At 42.7% G+C, this 24,694-nt stretch overlaps 1 protein-coding gene and 1 long non-coding RNA gene across 20 annotated transcripts in view; one reads left to right on the top strand and one right to left on the bottom strand.

Moving 5' to 3' along the window:
- TRPM3 (transient receptor potential cation channel subfamily M member 3) overlaps nucleotides 1–24,694 on the top strand; it is a 612,777-nt gene that overhangs the window by 565,339 nt on the left and 22,744 nt on the right. The window lies entirely within an intron of this gene.
- Nucleotides 276–24,586, bottom strand: LOC147367011 (uncharacterized). Of its 4 annotated transcripts, none has more exons than XR_015169707.1 (4): nucleotides 24,449–24,582; nucleotides 12,673–12,732; nucleotides 641–695; nucleotides 276–485 (listed from the first exon to the last, which is right to left on the bottom strand). It is a non-coding gene; the product is annotated as an uncharacterized LOC147367011 (long non-coding RNA). The 4 variants fall into 4 exon arrangements; XR_015169708.1 differs by having other exon boundaries at nucleotides 276–424; XR_015169706.1 differs by lacking the exon at nucleotides 12,673–12,732 and having other exon boundaries at nucleotides 24,449–24,586.

Genomic DNA, 24,694 nt, shown 5'->3' with positions numbered 1-24,694 from the left:
TTGTTCAGTCGCTGAGCCGCATCTGACTCTTTGCGACCCTGTGGACTGCAGCCCTCCAGGCTTCCCTGTCCTTCACTATCTCCCTGAGTTTGCTCACACTCATGTCCATTGAGTCAAGTAATGCCATCCAACCACTTCATCCTCTCTTGCCCCCTTCTCCTCCTGCCCTCAATCTTTCCCAGCATCAGGATCTTTTCCAGTGAGTCTGTTCTTCGCATCAGGTAGTCAAAGTATTGGAGCTTCAGCTTCAGCATCAGTCCTTCCGATGAATATTCAGGACTGATTTCCTTTAGGATTAACTGGTTGGATCTCTTTGCAGTCCAAGGGACTCTCAAGAGTCTTCTCCAACACCCCTGTTCAAAAGAATCAATTCTTCGGCTCTCAGCCTTCTTTATGGTCCAGCTCTCACATCCACACATGACTACTGGAAAAAACATAGCTTTGAGACCTTTGTGGTATTCTTCCCCAAATTCTTTAACTCCAGTCTAATCAGGAGGGGAAAAATATATGACAAAATCAAATTGAGTGATATACTTCAAAGCACCTAACCAGTATTCCTCAAAAGTGTCAAGGTCATAAAAAAAAAAAAAAACAAGGGAAAAAAGTAAAAAAACAAGAGGACTGAGAAACTGTCACAAACCAGGAGACTGAGGAGATTTGATGACCAGATGCAACGTAGCGTCCTGGATGGGACCCTGAAAGAGAAAAAAGACATTACTAGAAAATTGATAAAATATTGACCCAAGCCTGAAGTTTAGTTAACAGTAACATCCCAATGTACATCTCTTCATTTCATCAAAAGCACAGTAGTTGTATAAGACTTACACTAGAGGAGACTAGGTCAAGGGTATACAGAAATTCTCTATACCATCTTGGCAACTTTTCTATAAATTTAAAATTATTCAACTTTTTTAGTCCTTTTAAAAAACGTAGGGAGACATTAGGAGTCCCACATTTTAAAAATGTAGTTTTTCTAAAGATATAAAAATGCTCATCATATGAAAAGATAACAATTAAAACAGAAGAAATGTCATATCTTTCTTGGACCCTTATACTCTAGGGTCAATATATGAAGAAAACAAAGACAATAGGGAAACCATTGTCAGCTGATAGAAAACATCTTGTCCTTAGTGAATAAACAAGTGCCAAGAGACATGGTGGAAATGGAGGGAGTAGAGTGGCCGTGTCAATCAAATGAATTGAGACCAAGCTTTGAAGAAGGAAAAGGGCCTTGCAGGCAAGACAGAAAGCCTGGTTGACAGAAGCAGGCTATTCTTGGGAAAAGTTTGCATCAAGTAGCAATGAGATATAAGGGTAATAAAAATAATAACAGTCAATACTGGAGTAGCACTGTCTGTAATCAGGCATTGTCATGTTTTGCAAGTGCTCACTCAGTTATTCCCCATAAACAGTCTATGAGGTAGGATTGTTATTGTTGTTTAGTTGCTAAGTTGGGTCCAACTCTTTGCAACCCCATGGACTACAGCCTGCCTGGCTCCTCTGTTCATGGGATATCCCAGGCAAGAATACTGGAGTGGGTTGCCATTTCTTTCTCCAGGGGATCTTCCCAACCCAGGGATCAAACCTGAGTTTCCTGCACTGCAGGCGGATTCTTTACCACCGAGCCACCTGGAAAGCCCTGAGATAGGATTATTGCCCCTATTTCTAACGGATAAGGAAACTGAGTCACAGAGAATATTATGTACATGTTAGATTGAACTATGAAGTTGCCGTTTTTGTAGGTCAAAATTGTTTACTCTCAGAAATTTCATGTGGTTTGACCTGATAAGTAAATTGCCTAAAGTCCATGGCTATTTTGACAGGCAGAGCTAGACTTTGAACCCTGGCAGCTGGCTCAAGAGTCTGGGCTAAGAGCCTTGTGGCTAGAGGGCCTCTTACAGACATGGCCAACACTTACTGAACGCATACTGTGCACCCAGCGCCATCTAAAGTTTTACACGTATCAACAAGTCATTTATCTTTGCATCAACACTCTTGAGGTAGGTATGATAATCACCCAATTTATAGTTGAGGAAACAGAGACTCAGAGAATTTAAGTGACCTGCCAAAGCTTACACAGCTAATAAAGGCAGAGCTGGGATCTGAACCCAGGCTGACTGGCCCGGGGGCCTGGATCCAGTGCTCCCTGCCTCTCATGTGTTTGTAGATGTGATGTGACAGAATTTGAACTGAGATAAGATTTCACTGCATTTCAGTACTCTGGAGAGGAAAGGCTTTTCCTGTCAAACCTCAGTACAGATCCTCAGGACTTTGCATTGGAAGGATACGCGAGAAAGGGACATTGTATTTTCTGGACAGCTCAAAATGAAGGATGTTGTTATTCTGATGGAGTAGAAAACTGACCTCGTAATTACTTCAAAAATAAGTAAATAAAAGACAGATGAAAGATAATGGAGCAAAAGGAGAGAAAGAGAATGTGAAAGACTAGAAGATTCATTATAGAAGGTATTTTAGATGTTTCTATGCTGGAGATCGGAGAAGGCAATGGCACCCCACTCCAGTACTCTTGCCTGGAAAATCCCATGGACAGAGGAGCCTGGTAGGCTGCAGTCCACGGGGTCGCTAAGGGTTGGACACGACTGAGCAACTTCACTTTCACTTTTCACTTTCATGCATTGGAGAAGGAAATGGCAACCCACTCCAGTGTTCTTGCCTGGAAAATCCCAGGGACGGGGGAGCCTGGTGGGCTGCCGTCTATGGGGTCGCACAGAGTCGGACACAACTGAAGCGACTTAGCAGCAGCAGCAACTTGTTCCTACTCTTAAATGATTGACTGACCATTCAGTGGACATTTGGTGCTTGGATCTACTCTGTTGAACAATCAGTGGTCATGTCAGAATGGCCCAATATTCCATCTATTTAATTTACACCCAGAATGTCTTAGGCAAAGAAGAAAAATCTAGCCACCATTGCTATCCAGCAATGTAACTTTTTAAAGTGTTATTTAATAATATCTAAAACTCTTCTAATCTTAACTATCACGTGAATCAAATTAGCAGAAAAGTCTGAATTATAGAATATTTTAAAATGCAGTTTTATTTTTCCATGTACAATATCTTAGGCTAGCTAGCTATGGATTGTTTAGCAAGAAGATTCTACACAAATAAAGAGTCCAAGAATCTAAAGTAATTTCAATCTCGAGTATAAAATAATTCAGATCACTAGATCTACAAAAACATGAAAACCTTTTTATCTCTTTAACTCTCAAAATAGAGCAAATTAAGGCCCATGAACCATTGTTTATGGATCAATATTCTGGGTCAGTTCTGTAGAAATATAATTTAGACTAGAGCCAGGCCCAAACAGGCCTAAGTATAAAAAATATTAACGAATTCATATGAATATTTAATTATTTAAATTAGGCTGCAGTGACTGTATCGCTGGCACCACTCTGTCCACTTGGTCCTGTACCTGCCATAAGAATGGCAATTCTTTTGCATTTTGAAGCACATAAGCATGACTGTGAACATCTCTGTTGATCTCAGATGCTGACATACAGACTTCCACCAGTTAGTAAAGCCAGATCCCTTCATTTGATATTCCTCAACTTGACATCACTGGTTCCTGTTGTAATCTGGAACCAGCTGGAGCAGTGCATATCCATGGCAACCATCAGTATAACCAATTCCTTCACTCACCTAGTAACATGAAATAATACAGTATCCTTTATAACACACAGCAGCTAACAAGATTTGGTTTTGCTCCTTGATTATACATTATTGTGGGTTGGCCCTCAGCCTCTTCTCAACAGAAATCCTACTGCAACCCAACACTACTATGTTAAATGAAGCTGTCACTCATGGTGGATGCAAGTAGCTATACCTAAGAAAGCTGCTTATTCTTGGCCCATTTACACACTTTAGTGAAATGGAGAGATATCTGTTTCCATGGCTAAAAAGCAGACTGTTTACACAGTTAACTGGGATAAATGAGACCTATGGAAGGCTTAAATTGAGTCTTCAAGCCTGTGGGTTAAAGCTAAATGATGCTTCCAAGCCTGGAATTATTCATACCCCTTCCAAAGACTATTAGTTTACTCATTTTCAAAGGTACCATTGAACAATAAATAAAATAAAACCTGGGTTTTCAAATTTCTATCATTATATTTGTGGTGATAAATATACATGTTTCTATTTACATTGAATGTATTATCCACACAGATGTGGTTCTAAAATAAGCATATTGGCCTAAAATCACTTCTGGTTCAATTTACTCTGAAAAGTTTTTATAACATGAAAAGAGTATTATTTATGAACATTACCATTTGAGAGCCACTGACCCAGACTAAAAAACGAAACACAAAGATAGTCTAAATACGATGTCTGGGCATAAAAACCTTCATGACTCTAATGTAACTCTCAAGTCCATCACCATGAAAAATAACACAATGTGGTAGTTAAGATGATGAAATCTTAGGTTTGAATCCAGGCTCTGAGTTCTCTTACTAGCTGTGTGTCTTTGGGCAATTCACTTGCCTATTTGTGCCTTGGTTTACTCACCTGTAAAATGGACATAAAAGAATCTACCTGATGTGGACTAAATTGTGTCCCCTCCAAAATTTATAGGTTGAATCCCTAAGCCCCATTGTGATTGCATTGGGGCCTTTGGAAGGTAATCAGATTTAGATGAGATCACGAGGGTGGGACCCTCATGATGGGATTAGTGCCCTTATAAGAAGAGACTGAAGAGACCTTTCTTCTCTCTCTGCCTTCTGCGGACACAGTGAGAAGGTAGCCATTTGAAGCCAGGCTGTCACTGGGGAACCAGATCAGCTGGCTATTTGATCTTGGACTTGTTAACCTCTGGAATTGTGAGAGATATCTGTTATTTAAACCACCCAGTTTATGGTATTTTGTTTTATGGCTGTTTGAGCTAAAACACCACCTTATTCTCTTTTTCATATTTTTATGAGCTGAAAATTATAAAGCATGCAAAATAATGCCTGAAATATAGCAAGTGTTTTCTGAATTGGTTTTCAAATGAAATTTTTTAAAAAAATAAATGAACGGGTGGGAAATTCTAAAGTGTTTCTTTCAGGGTTTCAACCATTTTGTCTTATAATCTTAATAATCTTTTAAAAAAATTGTTACCATGACAAGTGAGCTAATATATATGAAGTTATCTGACATAGAATCTGATACACCCATCTCTAGGGCATTTGTAACCACAGTTGTCTGCTATAAAAATGCTTGTTTTATTAATACTTGAGTTTGAGACTTGTTTCATCAGACCCACATCAACCTGTTCTTTGAAAAGCTGTAGTGAAAATCCTGGCCATCTGCCTTGTCCGTTCAAGTAGACATGGCCTATTGTGGCCCCAAGGAACAATGATCTCACTCAGTCCACTGGGCATTGGTTTTATGTAGTCTTAAGTAGAATTGCATCTTACGCTGGGATTTGGTTGTAGCTAGGTGGTACATTGGAGAAGGCAATGGCACTCCACTCCAATACTCTCGCCTGGAAAATCCCATGGACAGAGGAGCCTGGTAGGCTGCAGTCCATGAGGTTGCTAAGAGTCGGACACGACTGAGCGACTTCACTTTCACTTTTCACTTTCATGCATTGGAGAAGGAAATGGCAACCCACTCCAGTGTTCTTGCCTGGAGAATCCCAGGGACAGAGGAGCCTGGTAGGAGGCCATCTATGGGGTCACACAGAGTCGGACACGACTGAAGCGACTTAGCAGCAGCAGCAGCAGGTGGTACATTAAATGCATATAGAAGACTGTTCTTTGTATCTTGCTAACTAACTTAGCAGTCAAGCTGGATTTTACCCCATAACTTTCTTTAGCTCTCCTTCCTCTTCTCTCCACTCTCCCTCCAGGTGGGGGTGGGGGTGGAAGTGTGTGCACACATATATGCTTATCATTGAGCAAGCCGCCCAGAGTCTGCACATTAACCATTCTCTTTTTATGAAATAGTTGTATAAGATACAGAGAAAGAAAGAACATTCAGTTACAAACTTCCCAAGTTTGCAACCCACAAGCTGGTTCACCAGAACCCAGAGAACATCCTTTGTTTCACAATTAGGCAAGAGATATAGTAGAAAAACCCCAACTTGTTTCCTTTCTATGTAGGACTCAGAAACTAGCCATTTTATATTGCTTTGTGGTTTAGTTTTCAGATTTTCCTACAGGTCTATTCAGATTAACTTGGCCAAAGGAAATGCCTCCTCTGAGATACTGCATGAAGCATAAGCTTAGGAAGATTGGGAAGGCCTTTAAAAAGAATATCATATATTTTTCACATGTCATTAGCTTGTACTTTGTGTGATAACAAAGTGAAGCCATCTGATTTTCAAATACTTGAATCAACATCGTCAACTCAGTTGATCACTTGTGAAAAAAACAGCATCTTTGGTGTGTGTGGGGGGGTTTGTCTAGGTACAGGAGATAAATACAGATTTTATATAAACCATCTATTTCATTTAAAAAGAGGTAACAAGAGGTAGCAACCTTCCTATTTTCATGAAGAAAAGAAATGAGTATTTAAACCCACCCTTTCTTTGCATATGCCTTGTGATAGATAGACACGCTTTTGAATAAAACTGCCTAGAAGTTTTTCAGACTAACTGTGACTACAGCTTTTGGTTAGGTTTCCTGTCCCAGGAAAGGTTAAGATACTTAAGAAACAGAGGGTCTTTGCATGTCCCTAAGCTTACTGTTCATTGACACAGCGGGTACAGCAAATAGTTTGCACTAAGAGCCACCACTGAGGGGTTTAAGCAGTGATGAGAAAAGCTTGGATTGTGTTCTGAAGTCATTATAATAAGAACCTTGTTCCCTCTCCCAAGACTCATACTGTGAGGGCTTCTTCTATCTATAAAAGTTGATTTTGCTCAAATCAGCTTTCCCTCAGCAGGCTGCTTGTTTGGCCAATAAAGGCAGAATAACTGTTGACGTGGTTAGGATTGAAAGAGTGAGCCCGGGCACCTGTTCTCATTAGCCCTCCATCTCTTTATGGTGATGAACACAGAAGGAGTCTGAGAGCTACCACTGCAGACTGTGAAGGACCAGGGTTTAGCTCCCTTTAGTCCACCACCTGGGGACAGAGGGTTGGCCCCTGTTTCATTTAAGGGCATGCATGCCAAGTCACGGAGAAGGCAATGGCATCCCACTCCAGTACTCTTGCCTGGAAAATCCCATGGACAGAGAAGCCTGGAAGGCTGAAGTCCATGGGGTTGCTGAGGGTTGGACACGACTGAGCAACTTCACTTTCACTTTTCACTTTCATGCATTGGAGAAGGAAATGGCAACCCACTCCAGTGTTCTTGCCTGGAGAATCCCAGGGACGAGGGAGCCTGGTGGGCTGCTGTCCATGGGGTCGCACAGAGTCGGACATGACTGAAGTGACTTAGCAGCAGCATGCTAAGTCAATTTAGTTGTTTCCGACTCTTTGCAACCCTATGGACTGTAGCTCACCAGGCTCCTCTGTCCATGGGATTCTCTAGGCAAGAATACTGGAGTGGATTGCCATGCCCTTCTGCATGAGGTCTTCCCAACCCAGGGATCAAACCTCTGTCTCTTATGTCTCCTGCACTGGCAGTCAGGTTCTTTACCACTAGCACCACTTAGAAAGTCCTCACTTAAGGGCTTTGAGGGTCTATTGGGAAAAACAGAAGTAATGAAGAAAGGGCTTACTGAATAAATGAAAAAACTGTCAGGCAGTAGCCAGAATAGATGAGGCGGGATTACTCAGCTGCGTTAGTAAAGCCAATAAGAATTAACAATAAATAGCAATGCCTTATCATGACCTGATTGGATCCTGGGAGATCCTTCCATAGACCCAAGTATGACATTCGTCCTCCCGCCACCCATTAGCGTTCTTTATTCTCTGCTCCTTTCTGTATTATAAGACTCAGTCCTGGTTCTTAGAACACAGCAGGAATGCTTATGGCCCAGGGCCTTTGCCTTAGCCCTGCCTGCGGCTTCAAACACCCTCTCCCCAGACTGATTCTTAGCCAACTCCCTCATCCAAGACTGGAGTCTGCTCCCATTTCACCTTCTTGTTGCCATTCCCAGGCACCCACATGCCCTCATGATCCTTCTCGCCCTGCCTTACTTCTACAGCACTTATCCCCTTCTACAACGCCACTTAGCTTACTTATTTATGATGCTGTTATTTATTTTCTGCCCACCTACCACCTCTCCCAATGCAGGCTGAAGAAGGGCAGGGATCTTTGATGCTTCGTTCACTGGTGTAACCCAAGCACTTAGAACAGTGTCTGGCACATCGTAGGGGATTCATAAATACTTGTGGAATGAATGATGAGGAGATCTAGGCATGTACCATCATCATTATTAATATTATTTCTAGTAATAGTATTTTATCACGCTTAGACATTTTATTAATCATTGACTTGATAGTGTATAGATGGCAAATATCAGACCTGGGACTCCAACTGAGCTCACTGAGATTAGTAGCTTATGTCTAGTAACTTCAAAGAATGCTTAAATAAGATGGGTCACTTGTAGATAGATTCCAAAACAGGAAACATACAAGGATATTATTGAAAATATTCAAACCACAATTCAGAGCAAAGTGCCTTTCCCATCTTGCTCCTTTCTATGCCCCCCCCCACCCTGCTTCTCCACTTGATCAACATCCAAGTTTCTTATATTTAACAGGTAAACTCTTCAAGATAAAAACGTTTGTTTTCACTGATGTGTGCCAGTGTTGCTCTGGGAAAGAAAAAAGTTGTTAGCCCACTATACAAGGGTGTACTGTCATCCAACTCTCTCGTCATAATAATGATAATGTTTCTCTTCTGCCTCAGTTGGACTCCTAGTCACATGACAGCAAGTGATGGGCGCTGGAATCCGAGCCCACCCATAGCAGTTGAGGTTTAAGTAGAACACGAACTAACTATGATCCAGAGTCTTTGTTTGAGGAGCAGGAGTTAAAGTGTGAGATGCTCACATTTTATTAATAGCAGTAAACAGACAAGCAGGCAGAGGGGCCTTCAAGTGAAAAGGGAGAGAGCAGAGTCCGGGATCCAGAGGGCAGTACAGGGAGGACAGGCCCACTCTCAGACAGAGCCAGGAGCATGAGGTCTGAGTACAAATGGATTTCCTCTGTTGTCTGTCACTTCCCAGGGGATTTGTAAATAATGTCAGCAGGAGCTTGTGTTTGCTTGCAAATGCATTCCTGAATGTTAGGGACCACGTTGATTGTTTCCCTTAATGTCCTGTAACTCTGGGGGTGCAATCTGATGGGAGTCGGCAGGAGCCATGGATCATTTCTGTGGAGCTGGTCCAGCCTAGTATTCCTGATGAAATACACAAAGATAGCGAAGCCTGGCCTGAAAGATTGGTGACCAATCCTTCTCAACCCAAAGAGCCCTGATGTCAGGTTGCTGGTTTCTTTTCATGAGACACTCCCTCTGGGAGAAGGCCCTAGCTCTTCCCTCTTCATATGGCCAGTAGGACAGATGTGTGGGATTCTGAAAAATTATGCAGTCCTTCTTTAAACAAGAACAAGAAGCATATTCCTTACTGTGAGGCGTGGTGGCTCGGTGGAATGGACCCACCGGGGGAACCTTCCACAGTCAAGGTAAGGAGGAGGGAGTCACTCTCCTGCACATGGGCTGGAAGGGACACCTGCTTCTGCCCTCGAAGTTCTGGACAGGGTGTCCTTGGAGCATGAGGAATCGGGATGAGAATGTCACAGTCAAGATTCACAGTGGAGGTGGACATGTCACACATTCTGGGAGAGTAAATATATTTGACTTTTTTCTCTGAATGTTTTTGGTTTCAGTTTGAAGAAGAAAGAAGCTTGTCTAATCCTATTTTGCTTAGGCAGATATCCAAGAGAGTGAGATGAGCCCTCAGTAAAATTGAAACTTAAGTGCTTTTTATTTCCACCCTTCCAACCCCTCCCTGAGCCCCTTTCCTCTCTGTCTCCGGGGCTCCTCCTAATTACCATGAGCCCCCAGCACACTGGATCTGGGCCTGCTCTGATGAAACTACCAGCCTGAGAAGCTGTTCCTCTCTGAGGGGTTTATCGCTGTGTCCTCAACTAGAGAAATGTTGCTTGCAAGAAAACAAAACCCACTCAAACTAGATTAAATAAAGATTGACTGTAAGTGTCTAAGAGGAAACCTCAAGAACATTCAAAGACAGGAAACAAAGCATGACGTAAGCTGACTGGAAATGAAGCTGGAAGTGGTTTTGGGAAGCCAGAATCTGAAGACATGACCACTCGACTACTTTTCTGTCTACTTATTTCCAGGCTCAATCAATCAATCATGTCTCATTCGCTGTTCCTCTCTGGCTCTTGCTTCTCTTTCCTTCCTCCCTTTCTTACCCTTTCCTCTCAGATGGCTTGCTTTACTTTTAAATGACTCAACTTGGTCTGACTGTATGATCTCGAGTTAATTAAGTCCCTGCCATCTTCCAACTACAGTCTCTGCACCTGAGTTTAATTTTTTTAATTTATTTTTAATTGGAGAAAAACTGCTTTACAATGTTGTGTTAGTTTCTGCCGTACAGCAACGTGAATCACCTATATGTATACATATAGACCTTCCCTCTCGAGTCTCCCTCCCACCTCACCCCGCATCCCAGCCCTCTAGGTCGTCACAGAGCACCCAGCTGGTCTCCCTGTTCAGTTTAATTTCTAAAAACCAAGTCTGATTAGCCATTGGTCACTCAGTGAATTGGCTCCTTGCCCCTGGATGATGGTGGGACCTGCTCCCTGGGCAATGATGGGATGTGGCCTGAATTAAGGGAGGAGGGTGAAGAAATTAGGAAAAGGCTTTGTCAACCTGAGAGACCTAGGGCTGTCTCTTCTAGCTGTGAGCAGGGCCAGGGGAGTGGAACGTGTATATCAGGCATCTTTGACATTATCTATTGACAACAGATGTTGATATTATCTACTGATAATGCTGTAGGACAAACCACTCCAGAAAGCAGTGGCGTAAAGCTGTAGGCATTTATTAAGCTCAGTAGCCTGTGGGTTGCCTGGATGGTTCTTCTGTCTTGACTAGGCTTGGGAATGTGCCAAGGGCTCAGCTGGCTGGCAGCTGATCCAAAACAACCTCAGCTCAAACAACAGAAGTAACTATGACCAGAGGGTCCTGTGTTTTATCCTCCATTGGACTGGCTCAGGCATGTTCCTCGTGATGATGGCTGAAGTGGAAGAATGGAAACAAAAACACTCGAGGGTGTTTTCAAGTTCTGTATGGGTCACATTTGCTAACATCCCCGTGGCCAAAGAAACTCACATGTCGAGACTCGGGGGCAAGGAAATAGAACCTGCCTGTTTAGTCAGAGAAATAGAACTATCAAATCACATGCCAAGGGAGGTTGGATACAGAGGTAGAGAAATCGGAGCTATTAATGCAATCATTTGCTGCATCATGACAACAGACTCACTGGCATGTACAACAGCAAGTCTAGGTACACATCCTTTCCCAGCAAGTTTTGTACAGGATCTTTTGATAGTAATTCCTGACCACAAATAATGAATTTTGAATCCTTCTTAAATAACAGCAAGTCAGGTGTCTCTAAAGTAAAGAATAAATTTAAAAAATAGCTAGAACACAGAACCAAGATAACGGAGGGCATTGGATGTTCTCTACCTCCCCCCTCCCCTGCCTGTAATTCGCACACAACATACCTAGGCTTGCTTTCTAATTCACTGGATTAAAAACAAAAGCTTATTAATTTAATTGTGTTTCCTAAATAGCTGAAAGCTGAGCATGTGTAACCCTACGCCTCTCAAATTAGAGGCTGTGTCATCAGTGACTTCTCTTCCCTCCTGGTGGTGTCTGGATTCTATGTCCATGCAATGGGGCCTAGTTATTTGTTTGCTTTTCTGATAGGAATGAAAAGAATACAGCTTTTGTAAGTGGCCTTTTATAAGTTAGCTCCTGAGATAGATAATCCAGTCTGGGGCTTATTCTGGTCTTCTGTTCCTTTTCTTAGATTCATAGAGTAATAAAATGTCTGGACTAGATGGGGCTTAGAAATCATCCACCATTTCCCAACCTTTAGTTATTCCCATAAACCACTCACTATTTTGTAACATCTGTCCACTCTGTAGTATTTTGAATTAAGTTAACTCAATTTCAAAACCTAAATTAATTCATTTTTAAAAATTTATATCGTGGCCATAAGCTGAAAACTCAGTGTTATCTGATGTAATAGAAAATGACCATAAAATAAACAAAATGAAAACATCACATTGTTATGAAATTCTGTCCAGATGCTTGGGCCTTCAGCCTGCCCAGTCTTTACTAAAAAGGAAGCTTAGCAAATGTGAAGGAAGTGTTAAAGAAATATTATCCTCAAACTGATGCATTCTCTCTGATGGAGTCTGGAAGATGTAGAGAGGCTTGAAAAAGTCATGACTTTCTCAGTGTCCAGTTCAGCACTACTTAATGCCCTGTTCCTGTACGCTTCAGTCATCTCGGACTTTCTGAGTTGTGTGGACATCATACTGGAGGGGATGTCAATAGTCCAAATCCCTCCATTCACAGATGAAGGAGCCCAGGCCTCCTCTTACGCCTTCCTCATGGTTGCCTTTGTACTGTGTCACTACCAACTTGCCTAACATTTAGGCTAGGGGGAGGGAAAAGAAATGAACTGCAAAAGAAGTAAAACACAGAGCTGGTGGGTAATGCTTTCAATTCTACGAAATCGGAGCTTACCTGGTTTTCAATTATATCTTCTTTTCCTGGTCTCCTTTCCTAGAGGACGTTGGCTGTAGCCTATTGAAAGAAACAGAAAGACCCCCTTTCTTCCATAAAGAAGACTTCTGCCTGGATTTACTGCTATCTAGGCCTGTTGGATCAGGAACCTTCTAGACTGTCCACGGAATTCTCTAAGCCAGAATACTGGAGTGGGTAGCCTTTCAGTTCTCGAGGGGATCTTCCCAACCCCGGGATCTCCCTCTTTACAGGCAGATTCTTTACCAACTGAGCCACAAGGGAAGCCCAAGAATACTGGAGTGGGTAGCTTGTCCCTTCTCCAGAGGATCTTCCTGACCCAGGAATTCAACCAGGGTCTCCTGCATTGCAGGTGGGTTCTTTACCAACTGAGCTATCAGGGAAGCCCTTCTAGATAGATATACCCATACAAAAGGAGGTGTCTCTAGTTCTCTTGCCCAGAAAAGCATTGTGTCAGAAAAAAAGGGTCAAAAAAGCAGGGCTATGTAAGTCTTAATTCCTTGGAGTAAGCCATAGGAGCTGTGCTAATGGCATTCTAAATCCTCCATGTCAAACTGTGGATTTTCAAAATAAGGTGTAGAAATCCTCTTTGTCTCCTTATCTTTCCAAGATGAAATTTTAGTTGAAAATCCTTTCTTTAAAGAAATAAATAGGATAAATGTAGTCATACACTCAACTAAGCTCTTTATTCCATTGCCTATGATTTGGAATAAGCTATAATGCAAAAAAGCAAAATGGCTGTCTGAGGAGGCCTTACAAATAGCTGTGAAAAGAAGAGAAGTGAAAAGCAAAGGAGAAAAGGAAAAATAAACCCATTTGAATGCAGAATTCCAAAGAATAGCAAGGAGAGATAAGAAAGCCTTCCTCAGTGATCAGTGAAAAGAAATAGAGAAAAATAATAGAATGGGAGAGACTAAAGATCTCTTCAAGAAAATTAGAGATACCAAGGGAACATTTCATGCAAAGGTGGACTCAATAAAGGACAGAAATAGTATGGACCTAACATAAGCAGAAGACATTAAGAGGTGGCAAGAATACACAGAAGAACTGTACAAAAAATATCTTCACGATCCAGATAATCATGATGGTGTGATCACTCGCCTAGAGCCAGACATCCTGGAATGTGAAATCAAGTGGGCCTTAGGAAGCATCACTATGAACAAAGCTAGTGGAGGTGATGGAATTCCAGTTGAGCTATTTCAAATCCTAAAAGATGATGCTGTAAAAGTGCTGCACTCAATATGTCAGCACATTTGGAAAACTCAGCAGTGGCCACAGGACTGGAAAAAAGGTCAGTTTTCATTCCAATCCCAAAGAAAGGCAATGCCAAAGAATGCTCAAACTACCACACAATTGCACTCATCTCACACGCTAGTAAAGTAATACTCAAAATTCTCCAAGCCAGGCTTCAGCAATACATGAACCGTGAACTTCCAGATGTTCAAGCTGGTTCAAGAAAAGGCAGAGGAACCAGAGATCAAATTGCCAACATCTGCTGGATCATCAAAAAAGCAAGAGAGTTGCAGAAAAACATTTATTTCTGCTTTATTGACTATGCCAAAGCCTTTAACACAATTCAAAAGCTTATTGTGTGGATCACAATAAACTGTGGAAAATTCTGAAAGAGATGGGAATAACAGACCACCTGACCTGCCTCTTGAGAAACCTATATGCAGATCAGGAAGCAACAGTTAGAACTGGACATGGAACAACAGACTGGTTCCAAATAGGAAAAGGAGTACGTCAAGACTGTGTATATCATCACCCTGCTTATTTAAATTATATGCAGAGTACACAACACTGGGCTGGATGAAGCACAAGAATCAAGATTGCCGGGAGAAATATCAATAACCTCAGATATGCAGATGACACCACCCTTATGGCAGAAAGTGAAGAAGAACTGAAGAGCCTCTTGATGAAAGTGAAAGAGGAGAGTGAAAAAGTTGGCTTAAAGCTCAACATTCAGAAAACTAAGATCATGGCATCCGGTCCCATCACTTCGTGGGGAATAGATGGGGAAACAGTGGCTGACTTTATTTTGGGGGGCTTCAAAATCACTGCAGATGAAATTAAAAGATGGAGAGTTATGATCAACCTAGACAGCATATTAAAAAGCAGAGACATTACTTTGCCAATAAAGGTCCATCTAGTCAAGGCTATGGTTTTTCCAGTAGTCATTTGTGTATGTGAGAGTTGGACTATAAAGAAAGCTGAGCAGTGAAGAATTGATGCTTTTGAATTGTGGTGTTGGAGAAGACTCTTGAGAGTCCCTTGGACTGCAAGGAGGTCCATCATAAAGGAGATCAGTCCTGGGTGTTCATTGGAAGGACTGATGTTGGAGCTGAAACTCCAATACTTTGGCCTCCTGATGTGAAGAACGGACTCATTGGAAAAGACCCTGGTACTGGGAAAGATTAAGGGCAGGCAGAGAAGGGGACAACAGAGGATGAGATGGTTGGATGGCATCACCGACTCAATGGACATGACTTTGGGTAGACTCCAGGAGTCAGCGATGGACAGGGAGGCCTGGCGTGCTGCAGTCCATGGGGGTCACAAAGAGTCAAGACACGACTGAGCGACTAAACTGAACTGAACTGATTGAGGCATTTCTTCAGCCATGTATGAAAGAGACTATCTTCTTGAAATATTCTTCTTCGTATTTTTAAACATGATGTTCATTTTATCAAATACTGGTTTCATTTTGAATTTCTCATGCTTTTTGAAATCAATATGATGTACATATTAAGAAAATAAATGCTTCTTTCCCCCGTGCCTTACAGAGTAAAATCAAAAGAGCAAGTGTCCATCTTTGAGACAAGGATACCAGCACCTGATACCTATTATATGAATCAGATTTTTTTCTTCACACTTTGAATTTTAGTGTTCCATACATGTGTTACCTGATCTGAACAGCTTGGACTATTATTTGTGTTAATGAAAGCAAGAAACATTCAGATGTCTATCAGTCTGTCTTTACATTTGTTCACAATTGAGATTCCTCTCAACCCCATGTTGGCTCTTTCTCCAAAAGCAGAGGTAAGAGACTTTATAGTTGAGCAAGTTTTCATGGACATCCTGACCCTGTTCTTACTGTCTTTGAAATACTGACAGAGGTACTAAAGCTTTCTGAGCCTCACTCCTTCACCTTTCAGTGGGGCAGTAAGATCAATCGTGTTAGAGTATTATAAAGATTAGAACAGGTGATGGAAGTAAAGCTTGTAGCACAGGGCCTTTCCTTGAAGCTTGTGATAGGTGGTCACTAGCCTTATTACATTGGAAAGGCCATTTGAGATAGCGAGGAATACATACAGGCCTTGGGGTCAGAGAGGAGCAGGACCCATTTCTGCTTCATTCATAATTGCACCTCCAGAACCAATTCCCACTGGCGCAGAGGAGGAACTCATTATTTTGGGGGATGAATAAATGAATGGTTCTGGCATTATCCCTTATTAGCTGTGTGGTCCTGGGTAAGGCATTTCACTGCTCAGTGCAGTTTCCACAGCTGGAAGGGTAATACATTTGTTATGGACTTGCCGGGAAGCTTAAGTGTAACAGCTGATGTGAAGCGCCCAGCACTGAGGCCAGCACATGCTGTGCTTTCCACAGGTGTTTATTCCAAATTTCTACTGTCCTTCACTTTTGATGATCCCAAATAATGAACAGTTATCCCAAATAATCAGCAGTTCCTACAGAAGCATCCATTTTAAAAGTTGTCTTTTAAAATGGGCAGCAGTCAGTGTCAAGGAGCCCAGGATGTATGTAGGTGGCCTTTCATAAAAAATGTCAGGGTCTGAGAATAGCAGGATATCTAATTTGACCCTTTTGTGTTCCTGGGCAACTTCAAAGTAGTATAGTTTGGGTAAAGGCCAAGCCATGTGGGCATAAGGAGGATCCTGAAAAGAGGCATGGAAATTATCTTTTACCAAGACCTCACTTTCTCATTTTTTAAGGAACTATAAGGAAGGTTCCATTTCTTGTGTCAGTGTCAGTTGATTGGTTGTGCTTTTGGGAGTTTTGTCTTAAAAAGGATCCCAAGGCTTCCACCTCACAGAAGAGTATCATGATGAGTAGCAATGTCTGCCATGAGTTTAAGATGGGGTGTTATGACTGGTGTGCCATGGGATTTATACAATAGCATTCAGAAGGGAGATTTGCTGGTGGCTCAGAAGGTAAAGCGTCTGTCTACAATGAGGGAGACCCAGGTTTGATCCCTGGGTCGGGAGGATCCCCCGGAGAAGGAAATGGCAATCCACTCCAGTACTATTGCCTGGAAAATCCCATGGACAGAGGAGCCTGGTAGGCTACAGTTCATGGGATGGCAAAGAGTCGGACACGACTGAGTGACTTCACTTTCTTTCACTTTCTTACCCATGTCAGGCATGACCCCTTGCAAGTTAATAGCAAAAACAAATAACCAAACATCTATGTTTTCCCCCTCTCTTAGCTTTTTGCTCTTAATAAGAACCATCTCATATTAGCAGGTCATGGTGGCACTTAAGATCTTGAAGTAAATAGGAAAACAGATACTGACCCAGTGAAATTGATCACCTATAACCCTTACAGAAATGCCTGGCATTGCAGGTTAAATGTACAGAATGTGATATTCCTGCCCACATTCTTTTGGCAAATATTTGTTGATCATCTTCTAATTGCCAGGCAATGTTATGGCTGCTATAGTGAACTAAACAGACAAAAGCACTTTTCCCCATGCCTGTCATCTAGTGAGGGATACTGTTGACTTTTATTTTGGCTATTATAAAAATTTATGATTTCAAAAAAAAAAAAGACATTCCAGCCACTCCAGAACATGTACAGAAAAAGGAGGACTTTCTTACTCTCACCTGCGTAATCTGGTTGGTTATAACTACACAACCTCTCATTCTGGAGTCCAGTCATCCATTTCACTTCTACTCATCAATGCACTTTCAGCTTTCTGCCTTGTGATATGCCAGTGTGATCCACATAGATAAACCATAGAGAACCTGAATTCTCAGATGTTTCATCCCTTCTAATTTGGCCATAATTACTTAGATGTAGGTGCCCACTCTGTATCTGTACCCTCACCCTAGGCCTTCTGTGGCCTACTCTATCTATGATCAGCTTCTAGAACAGGGTTTTATTCACTTTGGGAGTAACTGGAAGCTTGGCCAAAGTTTCACAAGTGTGTTTACCCTACTGACTTGATAATAAGTAAAATCTGTACCATTAGTTTGAGTCAGAGGCCCCAGTTGGACAATTGAGCTTTGACCAGTGTAGACCTCTCATGCTTTCTATACTTACTAAAGAAAAAGAGCAACAGAGCCTCTGGCCCCTAAAACCCCAAAATTGTGATTCAACCTTGATGTCAGGTCAGATTTCACATTCCCAGTTGCCCCTTCCAGTCTCTTCATGCTACTCCAAGGCTCCAATGTAGCCTCCCAGGCACGGCATACACAAAATGTCAACACCTTTAATTATTGTGGACAGGGGACAGGGAAGCAAGTGTGATTTTATTAGCCAGGACTAACTGCAAGTGATAGAAACCCAATTCAAACTGACTTAAGGAAAAAAGGAATTTTATGGCTCATATAACTGAAGAATTCTGGTTTTAGGCATGACTGAATTGGGAATCTATTTCTCTTCTCTGTGATGGAGTCACTCCTGGGCAGGCTCTCTTCACTTGGTAGACTTATATTGCAATGTAAAAAGAAAACTTATCTTTAATATGGGTCCCAGAAAAAAATCTCGAGCCTTATGCTCATTGGTTCTTATTGGTCAGGCTAGGATCACGTATCCATCCTTGAACCAATCACTGCCATCAGGGGATAAAGTACATGGATAAATCTCTTTGAGATGGAACTGCAGCTCATTTCACCCAAACTTCTGGACTGTGAGTAGGGGAGGGACAGTTCCACAAAGGGAAACCAAGCTGCCATTACCAGAGGAAGGGGAAATGTTTACCAGACAGGTGGAACCATCAAACATCCTCTAGAGCAGTGGTCCCCAGCCTCTGGGATCTAATGCCTGTTGATCTGGGGTGGAGCTAATGTAATAATCATAGAAATAAAGTGCACAATAGATGTAATGTGCTTGAATCATGCAAAAACCATCCCCTACCCCAGCCCGTGGGAAAATTGTCTTCCATGAAACCAGTCCCTGGTGCCAAAAAGTTGGGGACTGCTGCACTAGAGGTACTGCACTGACTGTCACCAACAGAGGAAGGTGACAACATGTCATTTGGTGTGAAAGTGGCAATGACCACATGTTGACTTCGTGCAAAAGCGTTGGGAGAAAAACCACTCATGTCAGGCTCCAAAGCAGGGAATGAGGAAGTGCAGCGGGAGCTACCAGCCCACGTATTCCCGAACATCCACCTATGTGCCATCTTGGGGTTTATGTGCCCTGGAGTGTTTCCCTGGGAATATGAACCCCAGATACTGGTTGGGACCATTTTACAGTCCAGATAACTTATTCTCCATCCTAAAATCTGCTGCTTGTCCTGCCTTAAGGCACCTCATTCATCTTCATCTGTGGTAGACATCTGTAAGTTTGAGTCATAGCACCTTCTAGTACAGATAAATACTCTGAGCAAGGACATGGCTAGGAGCCATTACAAAACAATGTTTGGCACCAACTGCTGCATATAATGTTTACTGGCTCTTTGCTGATTTTACCAAATGAAGACTGTTTCTTACTGATTCATTTTTATTATCATTATCACTGTCACAAGGATCATCTAATTCATTTATACTGCACTTGTTGTAGAAGCTAGATGATGGTCCTTAAGGCTGATCCTGACTAGCAGCCTGCTTGGTGTCACTCAGGCTAGAGGGGCTATGGTAGTTCTCCTTCTTCAGAGCCCCTCAGATCAGATCAGTCGCTCAGTCATGTCCAACTCTTTGCGACCCCGTGAATCACAGCATGCCAGGCCTCCCTGTCCATCACCAACTCCCGGAGTTCACTCAGACTCACATCCATCGAGTCAGTGATGCCATCCAGCCACCTCATCCTCTGTCGTCCCCTTCTCCTCTTGCCCTCAGTGCCTCCCAGCATCAGAGTCTTTTCCAATGAGTCAACTCTTTGCATGAGGTGGCCAAAGTACTGGAGTTGCAGCTTTTTAGCATCATTCCTTCCAAAGAGATCCCAGGGCTGATCTCCTTCAGAATGGACTGGTTGGATCTCGTTGCAATCCAAGGGACTCTCAAGAGTCTTCTCCAACACCACAGTTCAAAAGCATCAATTCTTCGGTGCTCAGCCTTCTTCACAGTCCAACTCTCACATCCATACATGACCACAGGAAAAACCATAGCCTTGACTAGACGAACCTTTGTTGGCAAAGTAATGTCTCTGCTTTTGAATATGCTATCTAGGTTGGTCATAACTTTCCTTCCAAGGAGTAAGCGTCTTTTAATTTCATGGCTGCAGTCACCATCTGCAGTGATTTTGGAGCCCAGAAAAATAAAGTCTGACACTGTTTTCACTGTTTCCCCATCTATTTCCCATGAAGTGGTGGGACCAGATGCCATGATCTTCGTTTTCTGAATGTTGAGCTTTAAGCCAACTTTTTCACTCTCCACTTTCACTTTCATCAAGAGGCTTTTGAGTTCCTCTTCACTTTCTGCCATAAGGGTGGTGTCATCTGCATATCTGAGGTTATTGATATTTCTCCTGGCAATCTTGATTCCAGCTTGTGTTTCTTCCAGCATTTCTCATGATGTACTCTGCATAGAAGTTAAATAAACAGGGTGACAATATACAGCCTTGACGAACTCCTTTTCCTGTTCTGTTGTCCCATGGCCAGTTCTAACTGTTGCTTCCTGACCTGCATACAAATTTCTCAAGAGGCAGATCAGGTGGTCTGGTATTCCCATCTCTTTCAGAATTTTCCACAGTTTATTGTGATCCACAGTGCTCATATCACCCAATAAATGTGAAGTCTGTTCCCTTTCTGTGTCGCCTACTGAACTGTGAGTTCCTTAGCAACAGGGACTGTCTCTTTAACCCCCCAGCATCTCTTGTATGCAACATATTATAACCACTCAACGAATGTTTGTAGAATAAGTGCTATGGTTAGTGATTGCAAAATAAAGAGCATTAAGACGTAATCCCTAACCTTGAGAAGCTTCAAGTCTATTAATTACAAAAATAATCACTGATGACACCTACTAATGTTAATCATTGTTGGTGTTAAAGTGCTGTGTGCTAGATACTGAGATAAGTGCTCTCCAACACTATCTCATTTAAAGATCTTGATGCTCTCCCCCATATATACCACTACCCTTTTACAGATGAGAAGGCTGAAGTTCATGGAGTAAGCTAACATAGCATCATTTGAAAATGGTGGAATCAGGATTTGAATCCAGATCTGCTGAATTAAAATGCCATGTTTCTAACCACTGAAGTAATACTACCATTCTATAAAGGCAGGATGGAAAAAAATTGGGAGAAGGTGGAATAAATCAATATTCACAGGATTGTCAGAGAGTTCCCAGAGCCAATTATGATGACATCAAAGCAAAGCAAATCTTATATAAAGATGATGAGTTCGTCCAATTTTGTAACTAGTAGGGAAACTAAGCAGAGATCCAGAAACGTGTTAATGACACTATCTGAAGACTCATGGAAATGTGCATAGGCCACCTGAAACTAGGAAGCACCTACTGTTCTCACTGGTTTTTTCCTCAAGGCTAGAAGAAAGTTTTTTTCTCTAGTGGAGGAAGTGTCTGCATTTTCACTAAATATGGGGTCAGTGGGACTTCCCTGGCAGCCCAATAGTTAAGACTCCAAGCTTCCAATGCAAGGCATGTAAGTTCGATCCCTGGTTGAAGAACTAAGATCCCGCCTGTTGTGTGGCCAAAAATGAATACATAAATATGAGGTCAAAAGATGGATGAGTCCTGCCCCTCACAAGTTTATTTTACATTCTCCCAGAATGTAAAGAGAAATCACAGAATGACATTAAATAGAGATAGGGATCACACTTGCAAAAACTATGTGCACTTTGTCCCTTACCCCAAGCACTTCTTTCTGCTGCTCTTTGTCGGCTTCCACATAGAGATCTGAGCCAAAGCCAAAGAAAAGGGCAGCACAGGTCTGACAGCCCCAAAAGAGGTCAAGCCAGGAGGAAGCAGGTAGGATGGTTAGGGATCCTAAGCTTTGCTGAGGAGAGAAAAGCAAAATGAGCTAGTCCATGAGGCCTACAGCCAAGTGGGTATCAGAGACCCAGGCATCTGGTTGAGCACGAGACGCTTTCTTGCCAGGCGACAGGTAGGATTTCTGGAAACGACCTAAGGAAAAAGGTACCAGCAACTGCTTAGAGCTAGAACTGTCCAAGATGAGTAGGCTTGCAGAGCTGTGGCGGATGTTAGTGCTCAGCAACCAAACTGTGTTTAATGATCTCCTTTAGTCACTCAACAAACAGTTTTCACATGTGGATGTGTGTGAATGTGCTATGTGTATAGACTGAGCTGGGTGATGGGAAACCATAAAGAGATATGTTCCCACTGGGAATCTTATGTTGGACACAAAGACCAGTAAATTGGCAACAGTGGTACAGTACTGAGAGGCCCCCTCCACCCCATCCCCACCCCACCCTGCCAAAGGGGCAAACAAAGGGAGCTCTGGGATTATAAGGAAGACAGAATTACTAAGGAAAAAATTATTCATGACATTTGGTAAAGGAAGACTTTGTTCAAGGGGGCTACTGCAGTGAAATACTGTACTAGAAGAGAGAGACTGTGTTTGACTCTGAGTGAAAAATAAAAAGGAAGTTTATAGCCAGGCGCAGGGTGTGGGTCAGTGGATGGAAGATCACTAAGAGGAAACATCAGGAGTAAGGGGGGTTCTGGCTTACCTGACCTAATGTATTTTTACTGAAGACAGGCCAGGGTGATCACACTTCAGATGGAGGAGAGTGGAGGATGAGGAATGTGATCAAATGTTGATGGTGATCAGATACTGAGGATGGGGATTCTGGCTAAATGTACTTAGCAGAATTCTTGCTAAAATTGGACAAATGCAGAGACAAATGTGGAAGTGCGCAAATTGAGGTCACAGAAGAGCCTGAGTCGAATTTGGTCAAGTAGAGGATCTTTGTCAATACCTATCCCAGTCCTGGTCGAAAAGGAGCAGCAAGTTAGCCAAAAGCTAAGTGAGCACTGAAGAATGACTAGGATTCACCCTGGTGAAGCATGGAGGTAGAAGCAAGGTGTCAGAGGGGCTTAAAGGGAAGCATGACTCAAAATCAGGAAGTAAGAGAGAGCATGACATTTCTGGGAACTGCAAAAACTTGGTCTAGTTTGTGCTCAGAGGGAGAGGTAGAAAGTGGCAAGAGATGGCACCAAGCTAACTACCCTCGGAGTCTGGGCTTCATCCTGGAGTCAGTGAGGGCCTCTATCATTGGGTTTTCATTCCAGAGGAAGAAATGATCAGGACCCCTTACTGAGCTGTCTTGGATCAATAGTGACACAACTGCCAGCAACAAGAAAGATGCAAGCTCTTTGAGAACACCTGATTCCATCCACACCTGATCCTCTTGCAGGCACATCCAAAGGAAGCACTTTGACCATCTTTTCCTGGCCATTAAAACAGAGTCTTGGTAACCTAATATTATTAAAACCCTCATAAGTTGAGAGCATATCAAAAATCACATAATTTTTCCAGCCTAATTTTAATTTAGTAGACTCACGTTAGTGGCACCTGAGAATTACGTGGGGAAATCTTTCAAAGAAATATCGATGCCAGGGCCACCTTCAAAGATTCTGATTCAGTTATCTGGGGTGGAGCTGGGCATTGGCAGTTTTTAAAGATCCCTAGTGCTGTCAGGGCTGAGAACAGCTGCAGAGCACAGAGCCTAGCCACCTTAACTCCTGAGAAGGAAATGGACTCCCCTTGCCATCCTCCAAGTCCTCCAGCCAAGATTCTCGGTCAACTTTGCACACTTTCCCAGCAGATCTTCAGAAGCTGCCTATATCAGCTGCTATGACTGCTTCAAGCCCCACTCCTCTTTTACAAATAGATGCAAGAGGACCGTGTTCTAAAGCAGGCACAATACAGCTGGAACAGGAAGGCGACCTCGCCTACCCCTGGGCATTCACAGCCATCAGCACCATCTCACTTCCTGGGCTGTGTTGTCTGTGCAGCACTGAGGAGTTTTGTCAAGGATTTGTTTTCCCCTGGATTCACCCGGAAACTCCAAGCAGGCCTCATTAGCACATTACTCACGCTCACCCAAGTCCCACACATCACTTTCCTCCTCACCCCCACCTCCAGATTTTTTCTTTTTCTCTACTTGCTTGTTTATTCAGTGCAGTTGGGTTTTGTTCCCTGTGCCCCAAGAAGCACATTTTTTGGAATGGAAATGCTGCTGGAAAAAAAGCAGGTGGCTCCAGGCTCCAGGGTCCCAGCCCATTGCCCCTTGTCATCCTCCCCGTGAAATGCCATCCATCAGGAGCACTGAGTGACGGTCCTCCTAAATACTTCCCAAAGTGCTGCCCTGTTTTGCTCCTTCCACACTGAGACAGAAAATCATTAACTCAGAGCCCCTGGGTTGTTTCTTGCAGCAATTAACAGCTGCCCTGGTGTTAATTCCCAATCGATAGTCTCTCGATGTTGCTGCTCTTACAGCTGTCGGCTTCTGAACCCCACAGCACATTTTGAAAGTAACATGATGGGGCGATGAGACTCTGCCCCTCCTGAGCTTCTGGAAAGCCCTCACCAGGCTTCTTGGGGAGACCCGGTGCCCCAGGGACTCAGCCAGCCAGCAGGGGGCCCCACCCACCTCTTTCAGATGACAAACTCAGGAGATTGGCAGAACTGACTTCCCTCTGGAGTGGCAGCCCTAGGGATATTCATGAAGCTTTTGTTTGTTTATTTAGGCTTTTCTGGAATTCTTTTCTGTTTGTTTTGAGATGGCTGTATTTTTCCTTCACCTAAAAAAAAAAAAAAACCCGCTCATTCAAATCAGTCTATAATTTTAATCCCAGAACCACACAATTTCTCACATCTTGTCTGTGTTGCTTCCTCC

This window comes from Bos grunniens, chromosome 8 (genome assembly GCF_055505025.1).
Source record: "Bos grunniens cultivar Pamir isolate PY7600 chromosome 8, Bosgru_T2T1.0, whole genome shotgun sequence".
Lineage (NCBI taxonomy): Eukaryota > Metazoa > Chordata > Mammalia > Artiodactyla > Bovidae > Bos > Bos grunniens.
The sequence above is the reverse complement of the archived record's forward strand: the minus strand, read 5'-3'. Positions and strand labels throughout refer to the sequence as shown.